The sequence below is a fragment of the Myodes glareolus genome, chromosome 22, assembly GCF_982192425.1.
Source record: "Myodes glareolus chromosome 22, mMyoGla1.1, whole genome shotgun sequence".
Classification (NCBI taxonomy): domain Eukaryota; kingdom Metazoa; phylum Chordata; class Mammalia; order Rodentia; family Cricetidae; genus Myodes; species Myodes glareolus.
The window spans coordinates 29,033,432-29,049,853 of record NC_142047.1 but is presented as its reverse complement, the minus strand read 5'-3'; the positions used below and the strand labels follow the sequence as shown (position 1 = coordinate 29,049,853).

Sequence of the window (16,422 nt, the reverse complement as noted above, 5' to 3'; positions counted from 1 at the left end):
AGGCTTGCAGTTGCTATAATAAAGTAGATGAGCTTACTTCTCAGAACTGAACAGCTAAAAGCTTCTGCATTCACTACAGTTCACTGTAAAGTGAAGCTAATTCTGGGAGTCGCATTTGGCTGTGGGTATTGACAAAGATCTTCATAAGAAAGTTTAATCATGTCAATTTAGCTAAACAGCACTACTAAGTTCCTATCTAGGGTCTATGATCTTCCCAACTATGGGTTTCGGACAGGTTTACAGTACCAGGCTTGAGGACACAACCTCAAGGTCCATAAGAGAATGATGGGTGACTCTCACAATAGCTGTCCCATTATCTTAACAGGAGACAAAGTTTGCCTAGTGTCTTGCTACTGTCGTTCATAGGGTTCACAACTGGGCTAGACCCTGACTCCTTTCCTCCCCTATCAACATGCAAAGCACCTCTAGGCAAATATCAGTGGTACTTCTCAGCTTTTTATTGATGGCTGAGATTGTATGGTGGCTCCAGAGAACCCCTGGATTAGACTTCAATAGGATAAAATAAAATCAAAACACCTGGGGTTTTGTTCTTTCATCTTAAATGGGATTTCCAATGAGAGTACTATACAATAGATTTTCTTTTTTTGATAACAAAGCATTAGAAATTTATTTTAAAACAGTTTTTACATATGTTTAATTTGCCATTTATTAAAATTAAAGCAAATATATAAACTACTAAGAATGAACTTGTTTATTTTTACATAAATACTGAAATCTGCACTGAATATTTGGTAAAACAGATGTATCTTCAATGTTTTTAAGATAAATTGGTAATTTTATTTTATAATCATCAATGCAGAGACTCTTTTCTTATATAAACCCATATAAAATGACCAAAGATTTTTAGTACAAGTTTACAAATTGTAGGAAATTATGTCCTATCCCCAAACCAAATTCTTTTGGAAACGTTAAAACTCAAATTGGAAACAGATTATAAAATCAAACTTTATTACACAGTATAAACAAAATACATTCTCATTTGATGCATACTAAGGAATAGTAATAGGAATTTTTTTTAAAAATTTTCAATAAGAAAACCAATGCTTGTATAAGAGCAGAGAACTTTGTGCATACAGTACCCACTGCAATTTCAGCTGGGAAGAGAGAAAGACCTTAAGCGAGTATTATCATGCTGGAGTTCTTGACTGGCTGCTAGAGAAACCTGTGAAATGAGAGGCTACATTGTATTCCATTGTTCCCACAACATTTCTTGTCTTTCTACTCTGTCCCCATTTCATTAGTTAGAAATTCCACAGTTTAGGAATTTCTAATAGAATTGTAGTTATTTCAAAGAAAATGACAATTACCTAGAATTTCAAAATACAATCTGAATGTTACATAAAGGCTTCTAGAAAGTCAAATTTCTCTTCTGGATGTCATGAATGATGTACATACAATTACCCATTCCACAAACGGTTGTAGAGGTCATAGTCAATTTGAAATGTGATATTCAATTAATCACGTGGAAAGAACCCTTTCCACTTCATTGCCAATGCTGGATACATCCTTGTCAAATACTTTTTATTAAAATTAAGACAACAAAAATCAGAAATTCAATGTTTGCTTTGCTGTTCCCAGGAATATAAATGGCAAAGGAACTGCATTGCGTATAATTACTCACTCTAGAAAACTACCGAAGCTTTTGAAAAATGCATCCCTTACTCTGTCTTGCAAGTAGAAATCTGGTTTTGCTCATCTTTTTGGCATTTATTTTAAAGTCAATAAACTATAGCTCAGTACTCAATGTTCTCCGTCCCTACATGTTGTGGTCAGTGAGAAGGGTCCCCTGCTTGGATAAATTATTTCTTCAAGTTGAATGTTTAAAAGGAAAATGCCTCATTTGCAGCTTGTCATTTGGAGACAAAGCACTAATCTCAGAAGAGATTTCTTTGGAAGAGAAGGTAAATGCAGTAAAAAATTCTAACGCAAAAGTGGTGAAATTGTTAAGGTAATTGGAAACTATGAAGAATTATACGTATAGATAGTGTAAATAAACTACTCACCGACTCTACATGAGTGACTAGGAATAGGATTTTATAGCACAGATTTCAACAGGAAATGGTTATCTCAAAGCAGTAGTTTTAATAGCAGTAATTTTGAGTCCATGACCATTATAATGGGAAATGGGGAAGCAGGCAGGCAGTCATGGTATTGGATCAGTAGTTGAGAGAGTTCATACATTCCACAAGTTGGGCACAGAGAGAAATGGGGAGGGGGTAAAGAGAGAGAAAGAGAGAGGGGGGGGAGGATTATAAATTAACTCCTGGTTCAGTGTATGAATTAGCTCTTGTTATTTGAGAAAGTCAATTCTTTCAGACATGTGCCTCCTGCAGATTTAAATAAGTAATGGCACCTAAATTCTGAGACAAATACCTAACCCTATGGGTGCCCAAAACTTACAACTTCTTTCCCCAGAAACCAAACAAATTAATGCTGGAAAGATAGGGTGGTTATTGTAATCAAAATAGCTCCACCAAAAAGACAAAGGGGAGCTTTTTCCTTGCCTGGCTCTTTTAAATTATGGAGAGAAGGGACAGAAATTGGAGGGTAGGCACATGTATAATCTATTTTGCTCTAAGGTGATCTGGTTGATCACAATTCAAAATTGATTGAAACCCTCTTTCGACAGATAGGTATGATACATAAACCTTAATCATGAGGATGCTCTAGGAAAAAAAAAAAACAGTAAGAAATAACATTAAACATTAAACAGGACCTGGCAAACATCAGTAAAGGTTAGCTGCTTTCCTCATCACACCCAATCGTGTTTTCTCTTAACTGATTTCCATTGTCTTCCCTTTGCTCCCGTTTCCTTCCTGTAACGTGCTGTAGCCATTATATACTTTGGTGTCAGGAATTCAGCTCCACTCCTTCACTTCTTCCAGACTTGCCGAAGGCATTTTAATTTATAATTGTAAGTGGCACACTTGTCACGTATTTTCTCATTTAAGGAGAGGTGATTTTTGCCTCTGGCTTTCCAACAGGCATTTTCCTAGCCACTCTGCCGCAGCTTTCTTTTGAAATGGCTGGAGATAAAAACATGGGTAAGCAGAGGAGACAGCAAGGAGCTTAGTTTTGTCAGAGAAGTTTCCTGCCTATGGTGTCCATAAAGACAAAAGGCTTTGCCACTATACAATTAGGTAAATGAAAAGTTATCATTTGTGTCTCAGCAGGTCGAACAGAGTAACATTCCCCCCTCAAATTATTTTCTTGAAATGAGCTCTTGGAAAACATAAAGCATTTGGAAGAAAACTTTTATTAAGCCCTTAATATATAACAGTGCCTGAAAACAGAATACTTCCCTTAGATATATTATATGATGGGTGGGAAATAATCAGTATCCAAAAATGACCGAATAATTATTTAATAATCATGGGAATGCTGAGGTGTGTGCTAATCCTAGGACATTTCACTTTATTTACTCTTGCATTAGTGTAATATTCTGGTTAGAATATCCAATTTAAATTAGTGAATAGCCTCCTTCAACACCTTGAATATACTCTGTGAGCAAAAGTTTCTAGAGCAATATACAAGGCTGGTAGTTTGATTAGAGCATCAGTTATTTGGAGAGGTTAGAATGCTGCAGATCTACACTCTAATTATGATCATTTTGGGCTACACTGAACCTCATTAAGTGATCGCTTACTCTCCATGTCTGTAAGTGGTTTAACAGCCTTCTTACTGTTATATAAATCATTTGGAATTGTTACTTTCCATCAACCTAAAAGCTAAGAAAGTCATTGGATATCATCTGAATCCCATAACAGAGTTGGTTTTTTTTTTTTTCTGAAGAGAAATAGGTAGAATCTGCTTACCTTATGGACCCAGTAAAGGATTTTAAAGGTATTTTGAGTTCTGATGTTCTGTTTGTGTCCTAAAAATCATTACCCTGCTTGGCAAGTGGAATTTGCAATAATCTTAATCTGTGTTTCTGAGTCATGGTCACTCCTCTTTGACTCCAGCATGAACAATCTCTCACCATTTAGAGGTATAGACTGATTTGTATTGATAGCTCCTTACAATTGGTCAGTTTATTCTCTTCTAAAATGTGGTACATATGGGCCTTACCTCAGAGCTATATTAAGGGGCACAACGACAGTGAGAAAGAGGAACTGAACTGCCATTAATATAAGCAACTAAGACCTTTTGAGTTTTAAGATATTCTCCAAGGCACAAAAGTTGAATGGATTGTTTGAGATTTTGAGCCAGAATTGTTGATATCTACATTTATATCATTTATCCTCTCAGCTTCTTTTTTCCCTTACAAATGGTATTATCAAAATAATATTTCAGGTAATAAAAGAGGAAAGAAGGAAAGGAAGGAGAGAAGAGTGAATGGAGGGAAGAAAACTTTCATGTAACTAATAATTTTCAGGTACCTTACAGATCAGGTGAATAGACAATTCATATTTATTTTGAATACATATGAGACCGAATAGGTATTAACGAACAATTAATATCAAGATGAATTAAAACAAGCATCCAGGGGGAATGTGTTTGTCAACTTCAGATTTAAAAACAAACAACAACAAAATAAAACTGAGTAACAAACTAAAACCGAGTTGATAAACAAATAAAAGGTAGAGGTTTCTTTTGACTCTCAGTTTAAACCTTCAGGATCCACAACTAGTTTGGCCATGGCACTCTTGGTGAGACAGGGCAGCATATCATGGCAGGGAACGTGCAGTATGAAAATCCTACTTATGTCATACAGAATAGAGAAAGAAAGAGGCTAGCGACCCAGTATTCCCTTCAAAATCACATAGTCAATGACCTGGCAACCTTCTATTCTAGACCTCAGATCAGGAAGTTCTCAACAATACCCGAAAACATTGAGTTCAGCATCCAGCCTTTAATCCATCAATCTGTAAGAGACATTTCAGGTCCAGATGGCAGAGTCTGTACACATCCTTTAGAAGATCTCTAGACATTTTTCACTCTATACTATTTCTTTTCCCCATACATACATATTCAGGAGGTGGTTAAACCTGTTCCTCTTGTGATTACCTATTTCACCCACTTCTCAAGTACTCTTCTTGTTTATTCCTCATCTATCTGTGATAATTATATTTTCACTAAAATCAATCTCTCGCTAATGGAAGAAATCTGACATATGAACTGACATGGAAAGAATTGTGTGGAGTAACCTATGAAGCATGTTTATCAGTCTACTTTTGAACTCAGGGTGCTCCTTTTAAACAAGCATTGTTCAATTTTGTTTCTTTTACCTCTAAAAGTATCAGCAGTCAAAACAATAAGCTGGCCTTTGTTATTTTATGTAGTCCTACTTTGCATATCAGTTGTAGTATTGCTACCTTCCTGTGGCCTCTTCCCTGTTTACCATTTCTTCAGTCTCAAGTACTCCTTCCAATGGTCTGGCTTGGGCACATGATTAATTTATTCTGTACTATATTGCAGCCCTTTTTTTGTTTATTGTGCAACTATTGCAGACCGTTGCCTTGTGTACTAGCTTGGGTTGGTATCTATGATCTTTTAGGACTTGAAGTATACCACTCCAAGTACCTTTGACTTTAAGACTTGCCACTGACATCTGCTACTCTTATGTGCTTCCTATAGAAGTGACATGTGACTTCTCTCGTGGAGCTGTCAAAACCAGTTCTTTGGTCTATATATTTAGTTTTTAAACTCTGGTTTGGCATGGAGATCTTCTTTTCTGGTTCTTCCCACAAAAATTATAGTGTGGGCTTTTATAGCTTTATGGGGTTTTCCTTCCTTTTGGTAAATTTTCTATTGTGTGTTTACTGAAGATGTGTAATAATTTTTGCCTAAAATTTCCCTTCTTCTTAGTCTATAATTAATAAATATGGTCTTTTCAGAATATTTCAAAACTACTGAATATTCTGTTTTAGGATCCTCTTTTAATTTTTCACTTACTTTGGTTGAACAATCTACCAGAATTTCTCTACATTTTATTCTAGTCTTCATATTATATTTTATATTTGATTGATTCAGCCATTCTTTCCACTGGTTCCTTTTAATTGACTCATTGAACTTTCCATTTCCAGCTTATTGCACTTTGAATTTAATTCTATATTTTTATTTCTCTTCTGAATTAATTTTTCATATTCCAAATTGTCTTTATTATTTCATTCAGATGTTTGAGGGTTTTATGAACTACAATAAGGAATTTATCCTATCTTCGGTTTGTTAGAGTGTCTTTTTTTGAACTTTTAAGCTCTTTCAACAAAGTTTTAACTGTTCATTTCAATTCTGAATTCTCAGATTCATTTAAGTTTTCCCCCTTGGGTACTTTTATTATAGAACTAATGGTGTTTGATGGGGAATACACAATCTTAGTTTTCCATATTGCTTTTTTTTTAAAAGTAAATTTTATTAAATTATTAAAGTTTCCATTTCCACCCCTCTTCCCAACACCTTCCCACTCCCCCCATTCCCTCTCCTCCTCCCTCTTAGTCCCTTAGGGCAGTCAGGGTTTCCTGCCCTGTGGGGAGTTCAAGTTCCTCCCCCCTCCCTCCAGGTCCAGGAAGGTGAGTATCCAAACAGACTGGATCCCCAAAATCCAGTATATGCAGAGGAAACAAGTCCCAGTATCATAGTCAATGGCTTTTCAGAAAGACTTCGGGCCAGCCACATTCAGAGAATCTGGCCAAATTCCGAGAATCTGGTTAGATCACGTCCTCGTTCAGTCCCAGTCCAACTGGCCTTGGTAAACTCTCATTAGATCCGTTCCCTTGTATCAGTGGGTGATAGCATCCCTCGCAGTCCTGATTTCCTTTTTCATGTTCTTCCTCCTTCTGCTCCTCATTTGGACCTTGGGGGGCTCAGTCCGGTGCTCCAATGTGGGTCTCCGTCTGTATCGCCGTCCTTCGCCAGATGAAGGATCTGGATGGGAGCTGGGATGGCAGGCCGGAGGGGATAGCCAGCACTGCAGGGCGACCTGGGCGTCTATGGGGTAGGGGAACGCCCAAGCTCCTCCTCACCGGGACCCTGCCCGGGTCCGAAGGCTCCATATTGCTTTTGTTTATTAGATAAAATTTGGACATCTGGAGCTGGTTTATTTACCAGTGTTCCTTTCCATATGAGTTCCCAGCAGTTGAGTGTGAGCATTCTAGACTCCATTCTATTGCTGTGAAGGTACACCGTGACTAAAGCAGCTCTGAAGTATTTAATTGGCAGTTTGCTTGGAGTTTTAGAGGCTTAGTCTATGGTCACCATGGCAGGGAACCAAGAGGAATGATGCCGAAGCAATAGCTGAAAATTTGATGTCACAATCCATTGAAAACAGCACACACACAGTCACACGCATACAATTTTGAAATATCAAAGCCCTCCCCTAGTGACCCACCTCCTCCAAGGACATACCCACTCCAATAAGACTACATCTCCTGGTACTTCTAAACAGTTCATGAAGTGTAGGCTGAACTAGCAAGTACATGAGCCTCTGGGGGTCATTCCTACTCAAGCTATCAGAGCGAGTCTGGTTCTGCTTTTGCTATTGTTCTAACTTTACTGGATCTAGATCAGGTAAAAAAAAAAAAAGGCTCAAAGATCAGTTTCTCAGTCAGATCATCTTGACAAATGTGATGGTTGAAGCTATTCCAGTACTTTGCCTACTGAGGTGTGACTTCATTATTACCAGTGGCTTGTATGGATGCTTGGGTAAAGTACAGGAGAAGGCAGTTGTGTGGGGCCAAGGAGTTCTAACAAAAAAGGCTCTGTAGGGAATTGCTTGCGTAAGATACTACTTCAAGCAGTGGGTCAGGGTGGAGGATTCTTACTACTGAGGGATATGTGCATGGATGCCAGCCAAATAATGGCTCAGAGACTCACAAGATTTGTTTATTTCCATATAGTTTCCTTCCTCAGGACTCCTTTTGTATGGCTATCTATTTACCTACATAATAATGTAAATCAAAGAAATTCCTTATGGTCAATTTTTGCATCAGAAAGGAGAAAATAGTGAAGGGTGATAATTTTATTCCCTTGCTTTGGGAATAAAAGAAGTCCTGGTTCCAATGAACAACCTTGAGAAAGGGAAATTCGAGTTTTATGGATTGCCCAGGGAAAGAAATGAAAGTGAGACAAGAGCAGGAAGAACAACAGAGAAAGCTTGCTCTGCAGCTTTCATCTTGGCACCACTTCCTGAGAGGACTCATTTCCATGCTCTGATTTTCATTTTTCCTCGAGTCATATGAGCCCCTCTTGACAGCACACGGAAAGCCCAGTTTACAGAACTTTATCTGTTCACAGTATGAACACTTTCTTTGAACCCATTGACATTCAAGTCTTAGACAAGAGGAAGAAAAAAGATCAGAGGAAAGAAAATTGGGGGTAAGGATAAATGACCAAGAAAGAAATTAAGCATTCATAAAAATATTCTATTTTTTTATTGTAATGCATTGTAAGTCAGTAGACTTAGCTTTTAAACATCAGTTTAGCCCCAAACCAGTTTTATGACCTTGGGTATAGTCTTTGAGTCTATGGGGGGAAACATACCAGAATAAGAATATGCCGTAGAAACCTCTTACCATAAATAATGGTAGCTATAGGTCTGTTGATCAATAGATCCTCTTATTTTTACCATTACTATTAATAATAAATAAGGGTAAAAATACCCTCTGCAGGGCTTGGAATCACCTCTGTATGCTATGTCTATTTTTCACCACAGAAACAATCCTTAGCCACATGGAAAGTTTTAAAGAAGAAGAAACAAGGTTAATTTATGCAGCATGGGAACCGGGGAAACAAGTGTCGGCAAGCATGCTTTTTTAACATACTCAGTAATTACCATGGCTTCTCTAGGTGCTTCAGTTTTACTTCGGGGAATAAAATGTTGTACACCAAAGTCCCTAACTGAGCACTTAGCATGCACATGGCACAAATTTAAACCAATAAACATAAACTGAATAAACCAATAATGATTCAATAATGGCTGTGTTATTTTTTATGATTATATTAGTACCATATAAATGTCAAAGCATTATGGAGGAGACTGGTGCTCCTTCTTAGCCTGTGTCTTTTTAAGACTCCATACTTGTATAGAGAATGCCCAAGGACATGGGAGAGACTTTATTTGAATGGAGTTTCTATGAGGCTAAACAGAGAGGCAAGACAGACCCAGGAAAAATGTTACACACATTTTCAGTAATATTAATTTGAGATATGGAGATTATTAAAAAGCAAGAAGTCATAACTTTCAAGAGAGAAACACCCCTGGGAGGTGGAGCTTTATGATAAGGGCTGGAGTGACAAGTGCTGGGAGGGGCCACAGGTACGAAGAAGACTTGTCTTTGGTTTGTTTGGGACCTGACAATTAAGATCTTCATTTTTATTTTTGCATGTATCTTTCCTGGAATACTATGCACGGAATTCCTGTAATCAAGAACTGGGGGGGGGGGGGGGGCGGGGAGTAGTATACTAAACATTTCTCAACTCATTTCATTTCCTTCTGATATATCTACTGAGTAGCAGAACTAGCCAACTAGAAAATAGTTATACTTTCATTCTTTAAGCAGTCTCCAAACAGTTTTTCATATTTGCTGTATTATTTTCAGTTCTACCCTCAAAGTATAAACATTCCCCTTCTGCAATATCCTTTTCAATGCTTGTAATTTGTACACATTCTCTTTGGTAGGATCCACTCTGCCTTACACTATTATCGCATTGTGATTTTTATTGTGTTTTTGTATTGCCTAATAATATTGAACTTTTTCATAAGGCATTTTGAAAAACGCCTGCTCAGATCTTTTGCCATTGGTCTAACCAGAGGTTTGGGTTTCTTTGATAGTGAGCTGCTTAAGATCTCTTCTTTACTTATTACTGTCATTTTGTCAGATTTACTGTTTCTAAATACATGATCAAGGTCTGAAGGCTGTTTCTTCATTCCATTGTTTCCTTCAGTAGAGAAGATTCTTAGTTGATTAGAATATAGTATAACTATTTTCATATTTATTAGCCACACTTCCTTATTTCTACCTAAAAACATAATAATTGCCTAGATTTAAATTTTGAAGGAATACTAATATGCCTTTCTCTAGCAGTCATCTAGATACAGGACTTGATTAAGTCTTGGTATATTTTGAAGTATAGAGATTAATTGTTAATCCTTTCCATGAGAGTATTGTATCTTCTCTGCAGAATTTCCAGAAATACATACCTTTTCCCCAATGTACTTGCAGACCTCCTAAAGATACAATGGCTGTACAGTTGTGTATTTGTTTTTCTGAGCTTACTCTTCATTGATTGACATGTTGGCTTTTATCTCAACACTTAGCTGTCTTGTTTATATGGGTCTGTAATGTGTCATGAGACAAGGTATTTTTAAAGAATCCAGTTTTTTTCTTTCTTTTTTTTCTTAAGAACTTATTTGACTATTAGAGAACTTTTCAGCTTATTTGAAAATTTTAGAACTTTTTAAAAGTTAGTCTTTATTTCTGTTTATATTTCAATGAGGTTTATATTGAAGCTATAACTTTGGGTAATATTGATATTTTAACAATATCACTTATTTTACTCTATCAGCATATGTCTTTATGCTATGTTTGTGATTTTTCTATTTCTTTCACTAATGTTTAATAAATTTTATTATGGAGTCATTCATTTGTTTGGATAAAATTATCCAGAGTTTGCAGCTCTTGCAGATGAAATTGTTTTTTCTATTCCTTTTAATGAGGTGTATTAGTGGTGTGAAAAATATTACTGATTTTTATGTTTTATTTTGTATCATGTTTTGCTGCTGAATTTACCTCTTTTAATATTTTATTGATATAGTGTTTAGTTTTTTATGTGTGTAAAAATAATTCTATATTATCTGTTAGCAGGGACAATTTGACTTCCTCTTTCCCAGTTCAGATGTACATTATTTCTTTCTTTTTCTAAATAAGCTGTGCAAAACTTCCAGTTTACTGAGTTGCAGTGTTAAATATGGGCGTGCTTATCATATTCCATATTTTTCAGAAAATAGTTTCAACTATTTCCCATTAAACACACTGACTGTAAGATTACTACATTGAGTCGTAACTGTTTCCGAGTCTTGTCCCTCTCTGCCTAATGTGCTGAGGAGTTCTGTCCTGAAGGCTTTCCCCTGTCAGTATCTTTCGAAATGATAACATATTTCAGACTGTTGATGAGACGAATTGTTCATTTATTTTTATGTGTGAAGCACCCCTTAATGCCTTGAATAAATCTCATTTATCAACCTCTGTAATGTTCTTGATGTTTGTCTGTCTTTTCTTTTATATTTGGATGTTTATGTAGTTTTGATTATGTGGTAACAATGGTCTCATGAGATGAGTCTAGGAGAGTTTCAGACCATCCGTTTTAAGAATTTGACAGGAATTCTTGTTTAATTACTTCATAATCATCAGTAAACTCATCAGCTCCCTGGCTTATTTTTGTTGGGAGACTTTATTGCTGGTTTGATTGTTGCTTACTAAGGGTCTGCTCAGGTTTAATTTGGCTGGGTCATGAGATAGAACATTAACTGCTTCTGTGAAGTAATTCTACTTTTTTGACTATAATTTTTCATAATAGTCCCTAATGGTTCTGTCTTCTGTGTTCTAATGATTCTCTTTCAATCTATGAGTTTTATACATCTTTGTCTTTTTATTTCCTTTGGTTCGTCTAACTAAAGTATTTACAGTGCTGTTTATCTTTTCAAAAGAAATTTAATTCATTAAGTATTCATATGTTCTGCTTTTTCTTTTTCTTACAACCTGATATTCTCCATCTAATTTTAAGTTTTGTTTAAATTTACTTTCTGTTTCTTGTTATACTGAGTAAAATCCTGAGACTATTTTTTGAGTTTTTTTTCTATTTTCTAATTAAAAAATTATGTATGCTCGTGAGTGCCTACCTGAACACCACCATATGCCTGGTGCCCACAAATGCTAGAAGATGGAGTCAGATCCTCTGGAGCTGAAATTCCAGGCAGTGTAACATGAAGGGCTGGCTTGTTGGGGTTTCTGTACCGCCCGGCCCCCCAGCTGTTTAGTCCCAAAGTAAAATCACACAAGAGATCTCTGTAAGTTATAATGCTGATTGGCCCATTAGGTCAGGCTACTTATTAGCTAACTCTTACATCTTGATTAACCCATTTTTCTGATCTGATCTATTTTAGACATGTGGTTCAGTACCTTTTTCAGTGGGGCAGCAAACATCCTGCTGCTTCGGTGATCTGGGCAGGAGTGGGAAGAATCAACTTCCTCCTCCCCTGAAGTCTCCTGCTCCCCTTGCATCATTTCCACTTCCTGTCTGGTTTTCCCACCTATACCTCCTGCCTGGCCAATCAGCGTTTATTTAAAACATGATTGACAGAATGCAGACAATTCTCCCGCACCAAGGCAGTTTAGAGCCCTGTGATATGAATACTGACTGGCACTGGACCTGTCAGTGCACCGAGTTCAGCTATCCACTGACAATTCTTTCCAGCCCCTCTTTCTGTTATGGATGGAAATATTTACTTATTGCTCTAATAGTTATCTCACATATAACTCCATTTCAGAAATTTGGCATACTACATGTTAATTTTCATTTATTTAACAAGTTTTAATGTACCTTTTGACTTTATTTCTTGCCCTTATCCTTCAAAATCGTTACTTAATGCTCATTTATACGCACAATTTCCTAAGTTACCTTGTTAATTTCTAGTTTTATTCCATAGTAGTTGTTAGTATTCAGGCATCTCCACTGACCTGACATTAAGGTATACGTCCTCAGCTGCAACCACTAAGAGCCCATCCTGTGCACATTCACTATGTTTCCTTTTAAAAGGACCCTGCAAAACCCCATCTCTCACTGCTTCCATCAGTTCATCTGTCTGTGTGTGTCTATCTGTCTGTCTCTGTCTCTTTCCCTCCCCTTCTCTCTCTTTTTCTCTTCTCTTCTGCTACTTTTGTCTCCAGTGGCTGATCTCCCCTTTCCCTTCCCCAATTTTCACATTCACTTTACCCAATAAAAAAATTCCCTCCATGAGTACTCAGTCTCCTGACGTCTTTCTCTCATATGCTGCTATTTTCCCATCATACCATAGATGATGCATAATATAATTTCTTTTTAAAACATATATTTTATGCATTATATTATAAAAATATATATTGAAAATATATTTCTTATACATAATATTATATATTACCTTTTCCCTCCCACAACACCTCTGAGATCCTCTCAACATAATTTTAGCCATTAAAATTGTTGATTATTTTTTTAACAAGAAAAGAGAACATTTTTTACAAACACATAAAAAGAACAACACTAAAACGGAGGTATGTGAAAAATGTGTCTGAAAAAAGTCCCTGGTTGCTGTTTCACCTAGTGGCTATGTATGCTTAGGACGGTGCTGGGTGAACAACGCAGTGTTGTTGCTTGCAGCATCTATATTTTATTTCTTAGAAAACTAGAACAAGTCCAAGGGCTAATGGGCCAAGTTTATAAGCAAAGCAAGATGTGCATGGATGGATGGATGAATAGAGGTTATCACATCTGAAAGGTCACTTTACTATTATCTTTATGTATTTTTCAATAAGCCATGTGACATTAGTTCTTTAGTTTGTAACCTTACACATCCTACCAGGGACATGCAATAATAATAATTAAAAAAAAAAACGACAGTCTTCATGATTTGCAAACACCATAGAATTCCAATGAGCAAACATCTTTGGGATGTGTAAATTACTGTATCTATCCACCTACACGGAAGACAATTTTTCTTTTTTTCTACTACAGAAATACCTCATCTTGTACATATCTACTCACAGTGTATTATGGTCTTCAACTCATATTTTGATACATGATAACTTGAATTTATGGCATTCCTATGAAGTGGGATAAATAAAAATACATAATTCGAAAGTTGATTTTAAAATATTATTTAATATTTATGATGTGTTATGTACTACAATTGAGAGAAGGTTTAGGTACATTTGTCAGTTTTCAGAGTATATTGACTGATTACTATCCAGAATATTTTTTAATCTGTATAGATTATGAATCATTATCACTTCTAGCTTGTTTCAAATTTATGGTTCTCTTGTCTTGGTCATATACATGTTAGGAGTGCAGGTGTGCACCCCTGTTCCTTATACATCGCATGTGTTTTTAAAAGGCTGTAAATCTAGGATACACAACCTCACAGCAAACTTGCTCTTCCTCTGACTCTTAAATCTTTCTGCCCTCCCTTTAAAAATTATCCTTGAAGCTGGGGTGCAATAATTGTGTTGGAGATGTATCGCTGGCACCGAGTAACACCTGATCCCTTGCTCTATGGATGCTGATCTGTTTTGGTTTTCTGTAATAGACTCCATCTTCTACAAAGAGAAGTTTTTTTGATGAGGAATGATAAGTAAACTTTTATTTGGGGGGGTATAAGGATTCATATAGTGTGTGTACTAATTATTCAGACTGATCAGACTGTTTTTTATATATTTAGGAGAGAAAGAAAATATATAAAAGGAAGCTATAAATTTGACAGGGAATAGTTATTGCTTGGGAGGAAATGAAAAATTGAGAGGAAAGGGAAATGTAATATGGTTATAGTTTTTAAAAAATAAAAAATAAAAGCTTTAAATCATAAAACTAGAATTGAAATTACAATGTACATGGCATCCCTGAAGAATTTTAGACGATAGAGCTGAGATTAGGTAAATCTGTGGTATTGTATCCACAAAGGGGATCAAGAAATATACTTTGTAGTTCTATATTTTTCTCTGTAACTCTCTCTGTTTCTTTCTCTTTCTCGTTCTCCCTCCCTCTCCTATTTGGAATTCATGTATGCACCTGATGAAAGCATGACTGGACACATACTGTTTTCCAATAATGAGAATGTGCACATCCACAGAATCTTTACTGCAGTTCTATTCAAGAAGGATCAATATTGACACAAGTGGGGTGTCTAAGGCTTTATGAGCTTAATTAATAGAGGCTCATTCTGGTTTGTTTTTAAGGTGGAATATCAAAGATGCTAGCATTTTCCAAGATCTTCCTTTTTGTATCAGGTGTATACTGATTCTCTTCCTGATTGGTCTCTTCTTTCTCTTCCAGGAAGAGTCTTCTCACAGTCGTACGTGACATCTTTTATTATGTGATCAATGAAGTGAGGGAGGCAGAGTGACGGAAAAGGAGAGAGAGAGATGGAGCATAGAGAGAGAACATCAAGAGACCCTGATGATTATCACCATCATCAATGCTGATACATGTGGCAATGAAATCAGTCTGCGTATAAAACAAAAACCAAATCCATAGAAGTTATTCATAACTTTAATTACAGACTTTATCTACAGAAATAAAAAAAACCTTGTCATTTGGAAGCTGAGGGAAGAATAGGACTTTCCTGACAGGTTTGGGCCCTAACTCACAGTAATAGATTTTATTGCCTATGAATTTAATCAAGGTTATGTTCATTAACAGGTTGCATAGGCCTATCATTATAACCAAAATTAAATATAAGTGTTTGATACCTGATTCCCAGCCTCACAGGTTGTGTTCAGCTTAATTCAGGGTTGTGAAACAGATGGCTGTTCTCATTTTGGGCACATAGATTTCATCCAGGCATGCTAGCATGTTTATTTACCCTCTTTGTTGATGAATACTTCCTTTGGTATAGGAGTTTCCCACTTGGAGGCACTAGAATACTGTATTGGTTTTATGACCTGTTGGTCCACAAAGAATATCATCTGGGCAACAGTGCTCCACTTAAACTAGGCTGACCATATTAGTTTCCACGTTAGAGGTCTCGTTGCCACTGGAATCTATTTGGGGGCAGAAATGAGGGTACTTAAATTACTTGAACAGATAGCTCAACTTTCAAAAATTCAGTCAAAAGGAGAGGGGACTGGAGAACTCATTCCTATTTGTCTATAAAGTACCATCGAATCTTTATATCTGCAACTCAGCTGAAGCTTTCAAAACAGTATCTAAAGCTGTGTTATTTCAACATTTTTTCCATCTTATTTCTACTGATTTTATTATTAAATCTACATTATAATATTTCTGTTTAACAATAGGATTAATAGCACAAAATTTTTCCAGCATGAGAGATAATGAGGGAGATGTGGATATTTTATGTGGTTTGTCAACTTTCTATACAATTTTAGTAGTTTTCCTGTATATATTCTGACTAAGCCAGTGGTTAAAATCAACCAAATTCTTGATGTAAGACAAAGACAGTTAATGTGCTTTGAAAGTAGTGGTGTTTTGGTTTTTGTTTACTGTTTTGTACATTATGACTTTCTTCTCATATCCTGGGGATATTGGCATCACACACCACAGTGAGCTCAGTCTAGAGAGACATTTACCTATAATACCACCAATTACATTGTAATTGTTGGCATCTATTGTGTGTTTTAAGTCTTTTCTTTAAGATGAAAGACACTAACCACAGTGACCGCAATGACCCATGGATGAAATGTTATAATTAGAGACATT

The 16,422-nt window shown here is 36.2% G+C and overlaps 1 long non-coding RNA gene across 1 annotated transcript in view; it reads right to left on the bottom strand.

Moving 5' to 3' along the window:
* The window catches only part of LOC146890301 (uncharacterized), a 68,146-nt gene extending 55,899 nt beyond the window's left edge, over positions 1-12,247 (bottom strand). Inside the window, exon 1 of the long non-coding RNA XR_014998981.1 lies at positions 12,138-12,247. This is a non-coding gene — a long non-coding RNA (uncharacterized LOC146890301). The remainder of the gene's footprint in view (positions 1-12,137) is intronic.
* Between the last annotated feature and the right edge of the window lie 4,175 nt (positions 12,248-16,422).